Here is a 16,975-nt window from a genome sequence, read left to right on the forward strand (position 1 = left end):
TCCCAAGTCCTCTGAGTCCTTTGTAATCAGTGCTATTTCCTCCATCCTTCCTGCCACCTCATACACCTGCCCTCCTCTAAGCACCATGGCAACTGTATTATTTGTTGGTCCCTAGATTTATAATCCTACTTTCATTCTTTCTCCTTAGCCTGGAATGCTATTTCCTGATTTTTCTTTATGAGAAATTTCTACATTTTTCAAGTTCGCATTTAAATGTGAATCTTCTAGACCTTTTTCTACTTTTGTTTGACCTTAAATACCCCTTCATTATTGCTATCTAGAACTCTTGTCTATACCTCTACTCTCTATCATATTCTTTAGTTATTTGTTTAAGGTCTGCCTTTCCTACTATACCATCAGATGTCCTAAGAGTAGAAACCATGTCTCACGCATCTTGGTATTCTAAATAGGGTATCTTATCTAAGAAAGACAAGTTAAAAATTTTTTCAGCTAGATGTGAGTACAATAGTTAAATATCATTTTCAAAGTAAAATATTCCTTTTCATGATAACAGGAACACAATAAAAGTCTACTCTATAATGTGTATTAGCTTTCAGTTCATCTCTTGTGAAAAATATATGATTTAAAATTATGACGAGTAATTTCTACTTCCAAATGGACAAAAAGAAAAGCACAAATAATTCTTTGGCTCGCTAGCCTTACGTTTTTTTTATTGAGATATAATTCACATGCCATAATGTTGGTCATTTTAAAGTGTACAATTCAGTGATTATTTTTTTACTATATGCACAACCAGTAGGTGTGACCATCACCACTACCTAATTCCAGAACTTTCATCACCCCAAAAAGAAAACTCATACCCGTTAGTATGCACTCACCACTCCTCCTTTCCCCAACCCTGGTAACCACTATCCTATTTTCTGTTCATATAGATTTGTCTATTCTGGATATTTTATTTAAATGGAATCATACAATATGTGATGTTTTGTGCCTGGCTTCTTTCATTTAACATAATGTTTTCAAGGTTATTCATGTTTTCACATGTATTAGTACTTATTCCTATTTATGATTGAATATTACCCCAATGTATGGATATACCACATTGTTTGTCCATTCTTCAACTGAGGGCCATCACTTTGTCCCACTTTTTGGCTATAACAAATAACACTGCCATGAATCTCGGTGTACAGGGCTTTGTGGATTGATGTTTTCATTTCTCTTGGGTATATTCCTAGGAGTAGAATTGTTGGGTCATAGGCAACTCTGTTTTTGAGTAAGTACCAAACTGTTTCCCAAGGAGGCTGCGCCATTTTACAGTTCCACCAGCAATCTATGAGGATTCCAATTTATCCACATCCTTACCAACATTTGATAGGTCCCTCTTTTTTATTAGAACCAGCTTAGTGGGTATTTATAGCTATCTCATTGTGTTTTAGATTTGCATCTACCTAATAATTAATGATGCTGAGCATCTTTTCATGTGCTTATTTGCCATTTGTATATATTCTTTCGAGAAATATCTATTCGAATACTTCTCCCAAGAAAAACTAGGAATTTGTCTTTTTATTATTAAATTGTAATAATTCTTTATATATTTTAGATACTACACTCTCATCATATATATGATTGTAAACATTTTCTCCCATTCTGTGGGCTGTCTTTTTACTTTCTTGAAGGTGCCTTTTGATACACAAAAGTTTTTAATTTTGATGAAGTCCAATTTATCTGTTTTTTCTCTTTTGTGTCATATCTAAGAATCCATTGCTTGATCCAAGGTCATCAAGATTTACACCAACTTTTCTTCTGAGAGTTTTATAAGTAGCTCTTACATTTAGGTCTATGATGCATTTTAAGTTACTTTTTCTATATGAGGTGAGATTGGGTCCAAATTCATCCTTTTGCTTGTAAATATTCAGTTGTCACAGAACCATTTGTTGAAAAGACTACTTTTCTTCCAATTGCACTGTCTTGTCACCCTTGTTGAAAAATAAGTTGGCTATAAAAGTATGGGTTTTTTATAGCTGCTCAATTCTACTCCACGGATCTACATGTCTATACTTACACCAGCACCACTCAGTCTTGATTATTGTATAATAGTTTTATAGTAAGTTTTGAAATTGAGAAGTGTGAATCCTCAATTTTTCTTTAAAGTCTTTATTGAATTTGTAACAATCTTTGCTTCTGTTTTTATGTTTCCGTTTATTGGCTGTGAGGCATGTGGGATCTTCACTCGCCGACCAGGGATCGAACACACACCCCCTGCATTGGAAGGCGAAGTCTTAACCACTGGACCGCCAGGGAAGTACCCTGAATCCTCAAATTTTGTTCTTCTTTTTTTTCCTTAATATCATTATTTTTTACATCTTTATTGGAGTATAACTGCTTTACAATGGTGTGTTAGTTTCTGCTTTATAACAAAGTGAATCAGTTATACATATACATATCTTCCCATATCTCTTCCCTCTTGCGTCTCCCTCCCTCCCACCCTCCCTATACCACCCCTCCAGGCGGTCACAAAGCACTGAGCTGATCTCCCTGTGCTATGCGGCTGCTTCCCACTAGCTATCCATTTTACACTTTGTATTGTATATATGTCCATGTCACTCTTTCACTTTGTCACAGCTTACCCTTCCCCCTCCCCATATCCTCAAGTCCATTCTCTAGTAGGTCTGTGTCTTTACTCCTGTCTTACCGCTAGGTTCTTCATGACATTTTTTTTTTCTTAAATACCATATATATGTGTTAGCATACGGTATTTGTCTTTCTCTTTCTGACTTACTTCACTCTGTATGACAGACTTGTTCTTCTTTTTAAAAACCATTTTTGGCTATTCCTGTTTTGTATGAATTTTAGGACTGTTTGTCAATTTCAAAAAAAGGCAGCTGGGATTTTGATAGCAATAGCATTGACTCCGTATATTAATTGGGGAAATACTACCACCTTAACAATATTAAGTCTTTCCATCTGTGAACATGGATGTCTCCATTTATCTAGGTCTCCTTCAATTTCTTTCAATATTGGGGGGGAATTTTCAGCATACAAGTGTTTGATATTTTTATAGTACTAGATATTTGCAGTTTCTTGAATGAAAGGCAAAATAGTAACAGTTCGAGTTGTTTCATAATTATAAGAAGAATAGAAATGAAATCTGTTCAAAGTTAACACTGTAATAAAACTTTTAATGATATCACATATTTATAATTTTGATATGAAATATTTTAAATACTCAAAAAGGAATATTTTTGTATATTAACTTGTTTTCGTTAAGAACAATTCTGTAACTGTAAGTTAGGACAAGCAAAAATAAAATGTAATATATCTCGATTTAAGAGATCAGCTATTCATAACAGCAATGGCAACAAAATTCTTTCCACAGGCAGCCAGGCATCAAGAAAATTTCCTCAGATAAACAGATCTATCTCAGATTATTCAAGCAAGCTGGAGCAGAAAACAGGTATATGCTGCTCATTGATATCTTTACTCAAACTTATGATATCAATCACATTGTAACTTACACGTATTTGTATAATTCTTTAGTAAAAACAGAACTATTATAAAGTTAACCACATTTCAGAGAACTAGATTTAGTGATTCAGCATTAACACAAATATCTTACAATTCTATGAATCATTACTTGCCACTTGCTACTAATTTCACATCCATATTCAATATCCTACAGAGAAAAATCACATTTTTCAATATTAAATTTATATCAGCTATTTACAGTATCTTAGTATGGATCATAGGATTTTAAGGTGATGGGTTTATTAATGATAAATCAATACTGATATGTATGCATAAGGCCTAGACCAGATGAATAATTACAATGCAAGGCAATTTGCCCATATTCTCAATTTGCAGAATCAGTGAAGCGTTTCCATTCAAAATAATAAATTTTCATGGTAAAAGAAGATCATGAAAATAAAACCAAAGTTAAGTTTCCCCTCAGGTTTGAAAAAAAGAAGATCTAGTGCCAAAGAATTAAATTCTAGGCAGGAACTGGAGACTTCCAAAGCTTCTTAGTAGTGCTGAACTGGCCACTGTCTTAGTGTTTATGCATTTCTAAAAAAACAGTGCTGCCTGTAGGATGGAGATGGTGTGTAACACAACAGCTTCAATAGGAAAGTGATGACAAAATAATATTTAAGGTACCAAATAGCCAAATAATAAAGTCATTTAGATAAATTTTTAGAGTTTATTGATATCATGAGCATTATCATAAGCATGTTATCACTGTCATCAGAACACTGCTCAGTCAACTCAGTCCAAGATCTAGAGAAGACAAAGCCCATGTCTTTGAAGGGTTACACACAAAAATGTTCATAAAGGCCTAGAAAAGCACTAAGTGAATATTTGGAAGTGAGTACATGAATCCGTGTATACACCACATGTAGAAAAAGGCTCAAAACATACAGATATTGGTATAAATATAATAATATACTTGGGTTACTATGGAAGAAACAAATATTGAGAATAATTTTAAAAACTAAAAGGTGTGTTTAGACTATCGTATAATGTATTTCACATATGAAAAATGACTGATTCATACGAAATCTAACAGAAGAAAAAATATTTTATTTAAAATTAGAAAAAAACCAAAAGAAAAAATGAGCATTATGTTATTATTTTCATATACATATTATTTGAACCATGAATTGTTATCATACCATATAAAGAGGTCATACAAACTGGTAAGAAAAACACAAGATAAAGAACAAAATTTTTGAATAAAGTATTTCAACAAGGTGACTGGGTTTAAATCCAAATATAAAAATCAAAAGGAATAATTTCTACATCAGCAATATCCTTTTAAGAAATGTAAAAGAAAAGTAAACCTTTTCCCAACAGCAATAGAAACTACAAACAAGATGGTAATAAACTCAAGGGACTTCCCTGGTGGTCCAGTGGTTAAGACTCCGTGCTCCCAATGCAGGGCGTACAGGTTCCATCCCTGGTCAGGGAACTAGATTCCACATGCCACAACTAAGAGCCTGCATGCTGCAACTAAAGATCCCGCATGCCGCAATGAAGATCTCGCGTGCTGCAACTAAGACCTGGCACAGCCAAATAAATAAATATTTTTTTTAAAAAAAAGATGGTAATAAACTCAAGATGAAATGAGAAAGACTTTTACTAGGAAGAAAATTCATAATACTGAAGGGCACAAAAAATGGCCTTAATAAATGGAGAGACAAGGCAATGGAAAGACTACGAGTTAGAAAGTTGTTATCCCTCCCTCAGATCATCTTAAATTAAATACCATACTCGTTAACATACCAAAGGTGTTATTAATGAATTTGATAACCTGGTTATCATATCCTTCTGAAGAAATGGTACAAAAATAGATAAGGAACTTTGGAAAAAGAAAGAGCATCACTTACTGGATATCACAGCATACTCTATAATAGTTACAACAGTACAACCACAAATTTTTTATACCCAGAGAATAAGTCCTATAAATTAAAATAAGATAAATAATCCACTAGAAAAACATGAGCAGAGATGTGAACACACTCATGACAGCAGAGGCAAAACCTGGCCATTAGACCAAAAAATGAAATGAAAAGATAATCAACCTTTCTAGAAATCAGAGAAACAACCTCTATGACAAAGATATACCATTCTTACCTATTCAGTGGTAAACTTTTCCGAGTTTAAAATTATCATGTATTAGTAAAAGAGTAAGGACATATGCACGTTCATAGATGCTGATGGAATATGAATTAGTACTACCATTTTGAAGAGTAATTAGGCATCAACTACTAAAATCTAAGATGCACATATCTCATGACCCAAAATCACAGTGATCAATCTACCTTTCAAAAAATATACTAATACATGTGGGCAAGAAACCAATGTAAGGATGTTCACCACAACATTGTTTGAAATAGCAAAATAGCAGGAACTAACTAAATGTCTATGAAAAGATAAGGATTAAATAAACCATGGTATAATCACACTATAAAATAGTAGGCAGCAGTGAAAATATAACGGTGATAACTCATGTTACCAGGTAAGCTGTATGTGAAATAAAAATGAAGTATATAATACCATGTTACCATTTAAGTAAATATTATATATATTTAAAATATTATATACATATATACACATTGACCATCTATATCTTTGAGGCACTCTCATGGTGCCCCCCTAAGTCAACCTCAGGCCATATTTGAAGGCAGATCAATGCAAACATTTCATCCCTGTAGACAGCCAAAAACTAGAAACTTAAATTCCAATCAATGTAACATTACACAGAAATTAACATAAAGGAAGATTTTTTTTATTATGTCAGTAAATGCTTAGATATGTTTAGTTTAAAAAAATAGGACATAAAATTATATCTCAGCTTTGCTTTAAAAAAACCTCTACGTGACAAATTCAGATATACTCAAAGGGGAAAAAAGCTCAAAATTCGCCAAATGTTCACTGGATAGATGGACTGCTGTAATTTTTATTTTCAAGTTTCTTTTTCTGGTTGCTTTCTAGATGTTCTACAATGGGCATGTATTGTTGAAGTGTCAAGGACAAAACATGTTCTTTCTGAAACAGTGTATCTTCTGTTATTGCATTCTTGAGATACCTTTACACAGAAAATGCCAAAATATTTCTCTACTCCCAGCCTATCACCTTCACTGCAGTCCCACTTTTCAGCTGCCTACTGAGCAGTTATCAGCATCCCAGCTTCAGTTATCCTGGATGTGACTGCACCTCTCCCACTGCTGTGCTCACTGATCCCATCTTCCTGCTGGCTCAGCCCTGTCCCAGTTCCCAGACCAAGGCAGGACTGAATTTACAAGTACTAATACAAGGTCAGCCCCTCCTCCATCTCTCTCCCATCCTTTGTGAGAAAATGTTTCCAATTTGGGGCTGCCTGGACTTTTGATCCATGCCCCTGAGAAGTCAGTACCACACTGTAATACACTTTGTATCATACTCTGGTATTAAACCATTCAGGTACTTTGCACCTCTACTAGATTGTCAACTCACAGGGTCAAGTACTATATCTTACTCATATGGATCCAGGGCTGTGTCCCCCAAAACAGCAATTTGAATAATTTGTAAGAAAGTATCTGATGAATGACTGCAACATTTGTTTAACCAGAAAACCTGTCTGGGGCTTCCCTGGTGGCGCAATGGTTGAGGGTCTGCCTGCCGATGCAGGGGACACGGGTCCGTGCCCCGGTCCGGGAAGATCCCACATGCCGCGGAGCAGCTGGGCCCGTGAGCTGTGGCCGCTGAGCCTGCGCGTCCGGAGCCTGTGCTCCCTCAACAGTGAGAGGCCCGCGTATAACAAAAAAAAAAAACCTGTCTGATTTGTTCAAAGACAGAATGAGTTTGGAGACTTAATTCAATCAGCTAGTATTTATTAAGAAACTAATGGGGGCCCAGGATTATAACAGGGAAATATTAGAGAAAGCAAAGGTATGGCTCCTCTCGACACAGAATCTAAAGTGGTTGACACCTTTAAAAAAAACAGAAAATAATTACTGTTTTAGCTTCTGCCTTAACAAGCAAAACATGAAAATCTTGTTGCCTGAGGTCCTGATTTCACAGATGGGCAAACTGCAATCGAGTTTGCCTGCCTGGATTCCAGACTACTGCCAGCACTGACTTTTGCCTCCTGTCCCAACTCCATGGGCCCCAGTACGCCTAGCTCTGCTTGTCAGTATGTGTATGCTTGCCCACTTTGAATGATCCCCGTGGATCTAGACTCCCCCCCCCTCCCCCGGTTCATGCTGTATGCTAGGATCTAAATGTTTCCCTTCCTCTTTTCCTAGGGTACCTCTGTCACCTGTTTCTGTATGCATTCCCACAATAACAAGCTGTGACTACAATCCTAGTTTTCTGCTTCAACCTCTTTCCCACAAGACTGACAACATCGTGGCAGGCCTCTAAAACCGTAACAAACACTGCTGCTTGCTGACCCAACATTCATTCCCCTTTTTCTTAACTAAACTGCCATTTAGCTCAGCCATCCCCTTAGCCTCCTCCACACAGCCAGGAGCTTCAGGGAAAGCGGACCTCATCCCGGCCCCAGCAGGTGGATTCCTCATTAGTCTAAGTCTATCATGTATGGTATTCCTTTTCCCCTTACTGTTGACTGGATCGGGGATCCAGTGCTGGCCAGTGAGATCAGAGGTGAGGGAGAACTTGTGGCAAAAGTTTCCTCGTTTTTTTCTGGAAGAGATACCACTGCTGCACGATGGTGTGCTCAGCACTGCAGCAGCCAAGACACCAATGCTGAGGATGAGGTCTAGACACAGAGGGATCAGAGAGAAGGGCAGAGGGGATACTGACCAAGGTCTCATACCTGGAGCCACCCATCCTCTGCATTTCTTGGCACTTTTACAAATCTCTTTGAATGCTTTCCCTTTCCTCTGCTGCCAGGTTACAGATAAGTAAAGGGCATATTTCTAAATAAAATACATCAGCAGCTTTTTTTTCTACTTCAAAAAAGTAACTTTAAGATGGGGATTTGTCGGGTATTTGGGTTTTTTTAGTTTCAAGCTATTATGAGAAAAGCTGCTATTAATTTTCATGTAAATGCCTTTGTGTGTGTTTTCATTTCACCTGGGAGTGGAATTTCGGGATTATACATTAAGAGTATTTTTAACATTAAGAGAAAAACGTTTCCCAAAGTGTTACATTCCCACCAGCAACGTATGAGGGCTTCACTTGCTTCACATCCTCTCCAAAACTTGATATTGTCAGTCTTGTTAAATTTAGCCATTCTAGTGTTTGTACAGTGGTAACATATTGTGGCTTTTAAATTTCATTATTTGGGTGACTGATAGACTTAATTACCTTTTCATATGCTTACTGGTCACTGGTATCTCTTTTTTATGAAATATTTCTTCAGATATTCTGTTCATTTTTTTGGTTGGATTGTTTGTTTTATTGAGATGTCAGAGTTCTATATACAATTAGTCCATTTTCAGATATATAGAGATAGAAATAAAGATACATAGATCTAGCAAATCTTGAGTCTTTTGAAGAACAAAAGCTTTTTTTTTAATTTTGATAAAGTCTAGTTTATCTTTTTCTTTTAACTTTATGATTAGTGCTTTTGGGGCCCTATCTAAGACATCTTTACCTTACCCCAATTCACAAAGAGTTTCTCCTATGATTTCTTGTAGACGTTTATATACTCTAAACCATAGACAAATCTCAAACACATTTATACTCAATGAAAGAAGGAGACAAAAAATGGGTACATATTCTATGATTCAATCTATATTCACTTTTGGAACAGGAAAAACTAATCTATAGAGACAGAAAGCAGATCAAGTGGAAGGGCATTTTTTAGAGCAACGTAAATATTCTACATCTCGATTGCAGTGGTGGTTACATAGGTATATTTATCAACACACAACAGTATTTAAAATGGATGTACTTTATTATATGTAAAACATACCTCAACAAATTTGATCATAAAAACTTTTAATGGGAATTTGGAGCTGCATTGGTTGAAAGACAGGTGACCACACAGTCCTATGGGATAGGATTTAGGGGATAAGACTTTGCTTGTGCTGGAGGCAAAAACATTAACCTTAGAGTATATGTAACTACTTAAATAAATATTACCTAATTCTAAACTCATTAATGCCATATAGCGTTTCAAAGACAGTGGCATTACTCCAACAAGCCACACATATACTGAACTAGTCCCTATCTAGAGGTAGCAACTGACTTGTATCTCCTGTCCAGGAAGGAATCTGAAAAAGGAAAGAGAGGGAAGGAGGGAGAGGTTAAGAAAGGGACAGATTTCTTAGTTCTTCCTTGGCCCAGAGACACTGTGAAGCTAAATCTGAAGTTTTCTTGGGAAAGGGAAAGCATATGACACTGAGGGTAAAGAGTTTTCTTGAGTAGCAACAGTTTGTGTTTCAAAAAAAAAAGTGGGGGAGGGACACAGTAAGAAATAAATCATTATGCCTTGAAATTTTAAGGGAAATTCACATATGGAATTATAGAATTTTATAGCTAGAAGACACTATATCATCTGGTCTAAGTCACTTAAAATACATATTAAATAAATAAGCCTTGGAGGGTTTGAGGCTTGTTTAGTCATATAATTAGTTAGCTGGTTGAAAATCTGGAGGAAAAACCCAGGTGTCCTGATTCCTGATTCAGTTTTGCTATGAAATTATACTTTCTAGCCCAATGCTGTGCATGGAGCAGACATTTAAAAATGCCTGTTGAATGAATTCATGTTAGGTAATATGATTTTAAAAATACATAGAAAGCATAAGTAAACAGAGGGATAAATTTAGATACAGACATTTTTTCCCAGTGAATTCTGTATATATTTCTTTATGACATTTCTGCATTTTAGAGGGAAAAAGCAAGAGCATCTTGTGAAATTACTCTGGCAGATATCAATGCCTGAAGAAAAATATTGAGCACAACTGGTAAACCCTCAAGAATTGTGGGACACCCTTTCTTAGAAATAGTTGAGGGCAATTAGCTTTTTCTGAGGTAGTTAAGGACACAGTAAGAAATCTACCTCCTCACTAAAAGATGCATCAACGATGTTTAACAACTGCCTCAGGCCCTACAAATTTAAGATAAAGTTGGAAGACGGGATTCTCACTAAACTGTTGTCTAACCACAGTTAAAATCAGATGGGAATGAGGACTTCCCTAGTGGTCCAGTGGTAGAGAATCCGCCTTCCAATGCAGGGGACGCAGGTTCCATCCCTGGTCAGGGAACTAAGATCCCACATGCCGCGGGGCAACTAAGCCCACGTGCCACAACTACTGAGCTCGCATGCCTCAACTAGAACCTGCGTGCGGCAAACTACAGAGCCCACGCACCCTGGAGCCTGCACACCACAACTACAGAAGAGAAAACCCACACCCCACAACTAGAGAGAAGCCCCCGGGCACCACAACGAAGAGCTCGCGCACCGCAACGAAAGATCCTGAATGCCTCAACGGAGATCCTGCGTGCCACAACGAAGACCTGACGCAGCCAAAAATAAATAAAATAAATAAATAAATAATAAATAAATCTTAAAAAAAAAATCAGATGGGAACGAACCATACCCTTTATCCTAAAGCTCAAGGCACATAAGGTAGAAGCAAGATAGAAACAAAATGATACACGGAAAACACCAAGATTGCTCTGCAATGTACCAGGGAAACTGCAAATTTGGAAACAACTTGCTGACAGCCCCTCCCACAGGCACACTGAGGTACTAAAATGACTGATCGGGAGCTTTGGATGTCACAGGCCGACCCCATGTTACATAAGAAAACCGGCTCCCTGGGTGAAGAGGCATAAAGGCCAGCTGAAACTGCTGGGCAGACAGCTACTGAAACTTACATGAAATCTACACTTACTTTTCATCCCTCATTTCTGAGCCCTCTTACCTTCTTGCTCCCTACTTCCAAACTAAATACCCCACTCAAAAGCTGATGAAGAGACAGATCTGAGCTTTGCCTCCTGTCTCCTTGCTTGGCCACCCTACAATAAAGCCTTTTTTCTCTGTAAAAGACCAAGGCCTCAGCATTGGTCTTTCGGTTGCTCATTGGGCAATGAGCCCACTTGCTCTGGTACAGGAACATCAATCCTCTGGTCTTTTAGGGAGTGGTTGTGGTTTCTGAGTAGGCTGTGGGAGAACTGGCATGCCCCCATTAAGAGTTCATGACTTCAGCTGTGAAACATCAAGGCGCCATAAAAAAAAGATATTGGATTTACTGCAGGTACGTAATGAACAATATGAGCCCGATTTACACATATGAGCATATTAAAAGTGTCCTATTAATTGAACAGGCAGTTATAAATTTTTCAGCTCAATAGATGAAACAAAATTAATTAATTTTATCTCATCCTTACTCCACAGTTCCCTGTTCTCTATAAGTTAAGGTCACCACCTTAACTTAGAACACAGTTGCTTCTTTTTCACTCCCTTTAATGCACACTGTCTTCACATATGAAAGATAACAGTCTGAGTTGTATACACAGATATGGCCTTTAAATAAGAAGGAATAAAAGCCCTATAAAATTAAGCTTTATAAGGTCAGACTATCACTTTTTTATAATGTGTTACAAGTAATGATCTCAAAGAGTTGTAGAATGCGTATTTGTGGTTGAGTTAGAATTCATCTCCAAGATAAAAATTCACTTATGAGGAAAATTAAAACATCTCAAAGTAGTTTGTCAAAAATCACTGGTGCTTTAACATGAAACTGACTAGACATGATACATTTGAAAATGTTTTATTTAGATCCACTGCATCTTTAAAACATCAGAATATTAAGAAAACTTCCAAAATAGAAAATAAAGATGCTACAGTCTATGGTGTTAAACTTCTAGCTTTTGGAAGTACATTCACGTTTTTAGCTATATATCTTAACATAATATTCATGAGACTAATTTTGTATATATTAGAACTACAAAAAAATAATTATAAGAGTATTTTACTATTTTGGAGAAAGGAATGAAATTATATCTATCTATTAAAAATGAATTAAACATGAGCACTATAAACACTGAAACTTGTAACTTGCAGGTAAAATTTTCTGAAAATCCTTTTTTGATAAAATAATTCAAATCATTTATGCTTTTGGATACATGTTTCAGGGATATATATTTCAAAATAGTTAATAAATACCAGCCAAAAATAAAGGTATGTCAACAGACATAGCCAATGAGCAATTGTCACCCCACACTGAGCAGATATTTAACTTGCTCAGTGTACAATCCCAGACAGACCCTCTGCTGTCATCACACCCTAGTCTCCCAGTAAACACTTGAAAGGGCATAACCCATTTGGAATCATTAATAATCCTGAACACCAAAAAAAGGAAGAGAAAAAAAGGGCCTGTGGTAACAAGGAAAAGTCAACAACGAAGTAAAAATAAAGTTCCTGGAAATACAATTACCCTTACAATTACCAGCTTTATGTATGACAAAATAAAATAATCATAGTTACTATTCTCCAAGTATATATTCTGGAATATTCGTGGGTTAAGGCAAAACAAGAGAGACGTGATAATCATGATATTAAATCTTTATTGTCTAGAAAGCTCAACTTTCTCTCTGCCTTGAAGTTTAAGGAAAAGAGAAAGAATACTCTGGGTCCTCATTGTGACACAGACCTTGAATTCTGCGTCTTGGTGTGGGGCTTTGCGTGAGACAAAGAACTAAAACAGGTCCTCTGGGTAGCTGCACATTCTGTGATAAAATGGATCCCACAATACAACAAGTTGTCTTGTCCCAAGTGATAGTGTAATTACTCTGACTATATATGTTTAATACCGTTTAATACACTCCCTAGTATTCAAGTAATTAGTCTTCCCAAACACACGGTGCTTCTCTCCTCTCTGCTTTTGTTCCAGCTGTGGTACCCACCCTGCATGAAATCCTTCCCAGGAATCTCTGTCCAAGCCCCAGTGCTACTCCTGAATATAATTTTTCCCTGGCTACATAAACAACCGTCCTCTTCAGAATCCCTCTAACTACTTGCTTCTCATTTCTTTCCAGTAAATAATCATATATTGTCTTGGATTGTTCTTAAGCCATTTCTCCTAGTTATAATAATGCTTAAGACACACTTTGTTTATTCCAAGTACTGTGTTTGACACATTTAATTAACCCTTAAAGCAATCCTAAGAATCGGGGTCTACCATAATTCCCATTTTGTAAATGAGGAGAAAGACTTAAACACTACGAAAGGGCTCAACACTCTACTACTTAAGTAGAGCATGCGCTAAAATTGAAAGCTCTCTCCAAAGATCTTGTTCTTTGCCACTGTGAAATATGACTTCACACAAATGCCTGTTCTCCTCAACTAGGCTGTAAGCTAAGGTTAAAGAGAGTGTCTTTTGGCATCTTTTGAATAGTGCATATACTTAGCTGAGGGTTGAGCAGGTTTTAAGAACTCTGAGAAAGGCACAGAGAATGTTCCAGAATATTTCCTACAGGGTCCACAAGATGTTGTACTGGGTCTTTTTCTGTACCACACATTCTTAACAGTCCAGTGAACCAAAGGCAGAAACCTCCCGAAATTAAATTCTTCAGAGGAAGTTGGTCTTTATCTGTAAACTGAATAATGATCAGAGTAGCAGGCTGCTTTCTGAAGATGCCAGTTCTTCTTCTGTTTCATATTTTATTCACTTTAACTCAACTCTCTCTCAAAATCTTGCTGTAAACAAATGTTTTCTACTTGTTAATAACCTTATAAATTTTGTTTTCACTAAGTAGATGAATGTTTACAAAGTAGACAAATAAACAGTATCTTTGTTTCCATAGTAAGCACAGTGTTAAAAACAGAGGCATACACCCACATCACTCTGTATAGCAAAACCGCAATCAAGAAAAAGCAGGGCTGACTGAGGGGCTGCCTCTTCCCCACACTCACAACCATGAAGCTCCACAAACAAAGAACAGGAGAGATGCTGGAAGGGGAAAAGTCACGTGAAAGTACATTAGGATAAAACTAACTTATTGTATTCATATATAATTACTATTAAAGTCTTTCACTAGCTTCATGGCATTCCGGGGAAATGAACAACAACAAAACACTCCTACCTACAACTGTGTCTGCTATTAAGTAACGTAACCACTCAAATACGGACAGGGTTGATGGCAATTCTGCATTAGAATGTTGGTAACACTGACAATTCGACCAAGCCATATGGCTTCAGTCAGCCAAGCCATTTATGGAATTGCATTCCTATCAAGGGGAGTTGGGGCAGGGGGTAGATCCATCATTCCTAATATCACACACTTCCCCAAAACCGATGCAGATGATTAACAGTGTCAGCTTTTCATCAAATCAGCACTCAATCACTTTGGAAGGTAATTCACTTCATCTCAACTCCTACTTTACATTCCCATAAAATGTGAAAGTGCATATTGCACTACTGGCATATAATAACTTAAATGAAAAGAAAAAAAAATCAGTAATTTGCTCCACAGCATAGTTTCTTACTGGCAGCTTCAATGAATCCACCATTAATTTCAGTCCCTCCCCAGATACTCATTAAGCATAAAACATAGCTATTTATAGATATTAAGAGGTTTTTATATTTTTTATTTTTTAAAGAGAGTATAGATAGAACAAAATACAGGCTTTTAAATATTCCATTTCTGAGTTACACTGTTTGTTGGACCTTTCTGAAATGATGAATACACTAAAAATTCTGAGACAGGGCTGTCCCGCCATGTATGAATAAACTTTTCAGCAACAATGCTTGCAAACAAGAACATTGCCAAATCACTACTAATATATGTAATAGAAGGCGTCGGAGTGTAAGCTAAAGAAAGCAAAGTAAAATATATCATTTGGTGAAAACAAGTGGTGCAAAACCAACTGAAATTTTAAATTGTTAATGATGGTCCCAGAGCTAATTTAACTTTTCCACTGGTGTAAACACAGACAAAATTACACAGTATGTTTCCAACATCTTCACAATTTTTGTAACGTAGATGAAAAAGGGTAAGGATATCTGCTAAAGGTATAATGCAGCTAATGCTATCAAAATGGTATATTTCTAAGCCTGTGGAGTATAACCTCATTGCTCCAAACTGTCCATTGTCCTCCTTTAGAAGTTAACTCATGATGAACGAAAGTGCATCTCTTCCACTCTTCTGCTCCCTGTTTTCCCAAATCAATCTACCCTAGTGTTTTGTATGCTGACCAAAACATTCCACAAATAATGCTGTGGTGCACACACATTAAAGTTTAGAGAGTTTCTGCCTCTGAAGTATAGATAGTGACAGAACCAAGGACACAAGGGTTCAATTCCAAGGCAAATATTAGGCGGGTGGTTTGAAAATATCAACCCAAAGAGGCCTAGGGGAAAAGGATACAAGCATCCACTGTCACCACCCTCCCTCTCCCCTCCCCTCCCCTCTTCCTCTCTTGTTCTCTTTCTCTCTCTTCTTCCCTCCTTGTGGCTTCTCACACAGAGACAATCAAAGCCGGGAAAGCTGGATTTTAAATTAGTGAGACACACACTGGGAATATGTAATTCCCAGAAGAAAAAATAAACTGCTACAGAGGGGAGTCGGGGGTTGTTGGCAACATGTCTAAGTGACAACCCTCCCCACCCCCACCCTAATACAGCAAAAATCCATAGATTCCTCCTCGACCGACCCTCTTCGCCTTCCAGTTCCCAGTACTCTATCCAACTTGACCCTTAACCCAAATAACATTGAAATCCACAGGGCATCCACTGTGCAAGAGTGTGTCTCTCAGTATATGTACCCAATTTTTTGGAAGCCCCTGAATCCGGACAGTTGTGCCAGGCAAGGGATCTCCCACCGTGGAAGGGGTGAAGAAAGGGGAAAAAAAGAGATGGGATCAAATGGAAAGGGAGGCAGAGCTGCGCTCTAGGGCGAGTGGCTGCAAGGAAGACAGGGAAGAATGAAAGGGTGGGAAGGAAGTGGGGCTGGGAGAGAGGAAGAAAGGGATGAAAGAAAGGCTGGAAGGGAGAAAGGAGGGGAGAGGAGAGAGGGATGTTGGGAAGGATGAGGGCGGGAGGGTTGGGGAGCTGGGAGGGAGGGGAGGATGGAGAGGATGGGAGGGAGATAGGGAGGGAGGGAGGCAGGCAAGGGTGGAGAATGCTCTGCCCGGGACTCACCTCTGTGGGTCGGTGGGAGTTTCTCGCCCTCCTCCTCTTTCTCGCCCGTTCCCAGCAACTGGAGGGGTAATCACAGAAGGGACTGGAGAGGCGGCGGCGGGGAAGAGGGCAGCAGCTGCTGCAGCCGCCTCTGGCCGAGGTGCGCTGCCTCCTGCTCCGCCCGCCAGCCCGGGTCTCCGCCTCACTCGGGGCTGGAAGCGAAGCCGCTCCCCCCTTCCCCCGCCCGCCCCTCGTCCTGCCCAAGCGCGAGCGGCAGCGGCCCAGATCGCCGCTAGGGGAAGAGGCCAGTGCGCAGGCGCGGCCGCTTGCTCTCGCGCGCGCCCTCGCGGCTTCCCAGCTGCCGCGGCTCCGCGCTCCGCGGGGCTGGAGAAGGCACAGGGTGGGGGCCACCTGCGCGCGCGGCCTGGGGAGCGCCGGTG

At 38.3% G+C, this 16,975-nt stretch overlaps 1 protein-coding gene across 1 annotated transcript in view; it reads right to left on the reverse strand.

Annotated features, from left to right (window-relative positions):
• Positions 1-16,692, reverse strand: part of CTNNA2 (catenin alpha 2) — a 1,202,879-nt gene extending 1,186,187 nt beyond the window's left edge. The window contains exon 1 of the mRNA XM_060168603.1: positions 16,557-16,692. The gene's annotated coding sequence lies outside the window, so the exon portion shown is untranslated. The remainder of the gene's footprint in view (positions 1-16,556) is intronic.
• Positions 16,693-16,975: the final 283 nt, after the last annotated feature.

Source organism: Lagenorhynchus albirostris, chromosome 13 (genome assembly GCF_949774975.1).
Source record: "Lagenorhynchus albirostris chromosome 13, mLagAlb1.1, whole genome shotgun sequence".
Classification (NCBI taxonomy): domain Eukaryota; kingdom Metazoa; phylum Chordata; class Mammalia; order Artiodactyla; family Delphinidae; genus Lagenorhynchus; species Lagenorhynchus albirostris.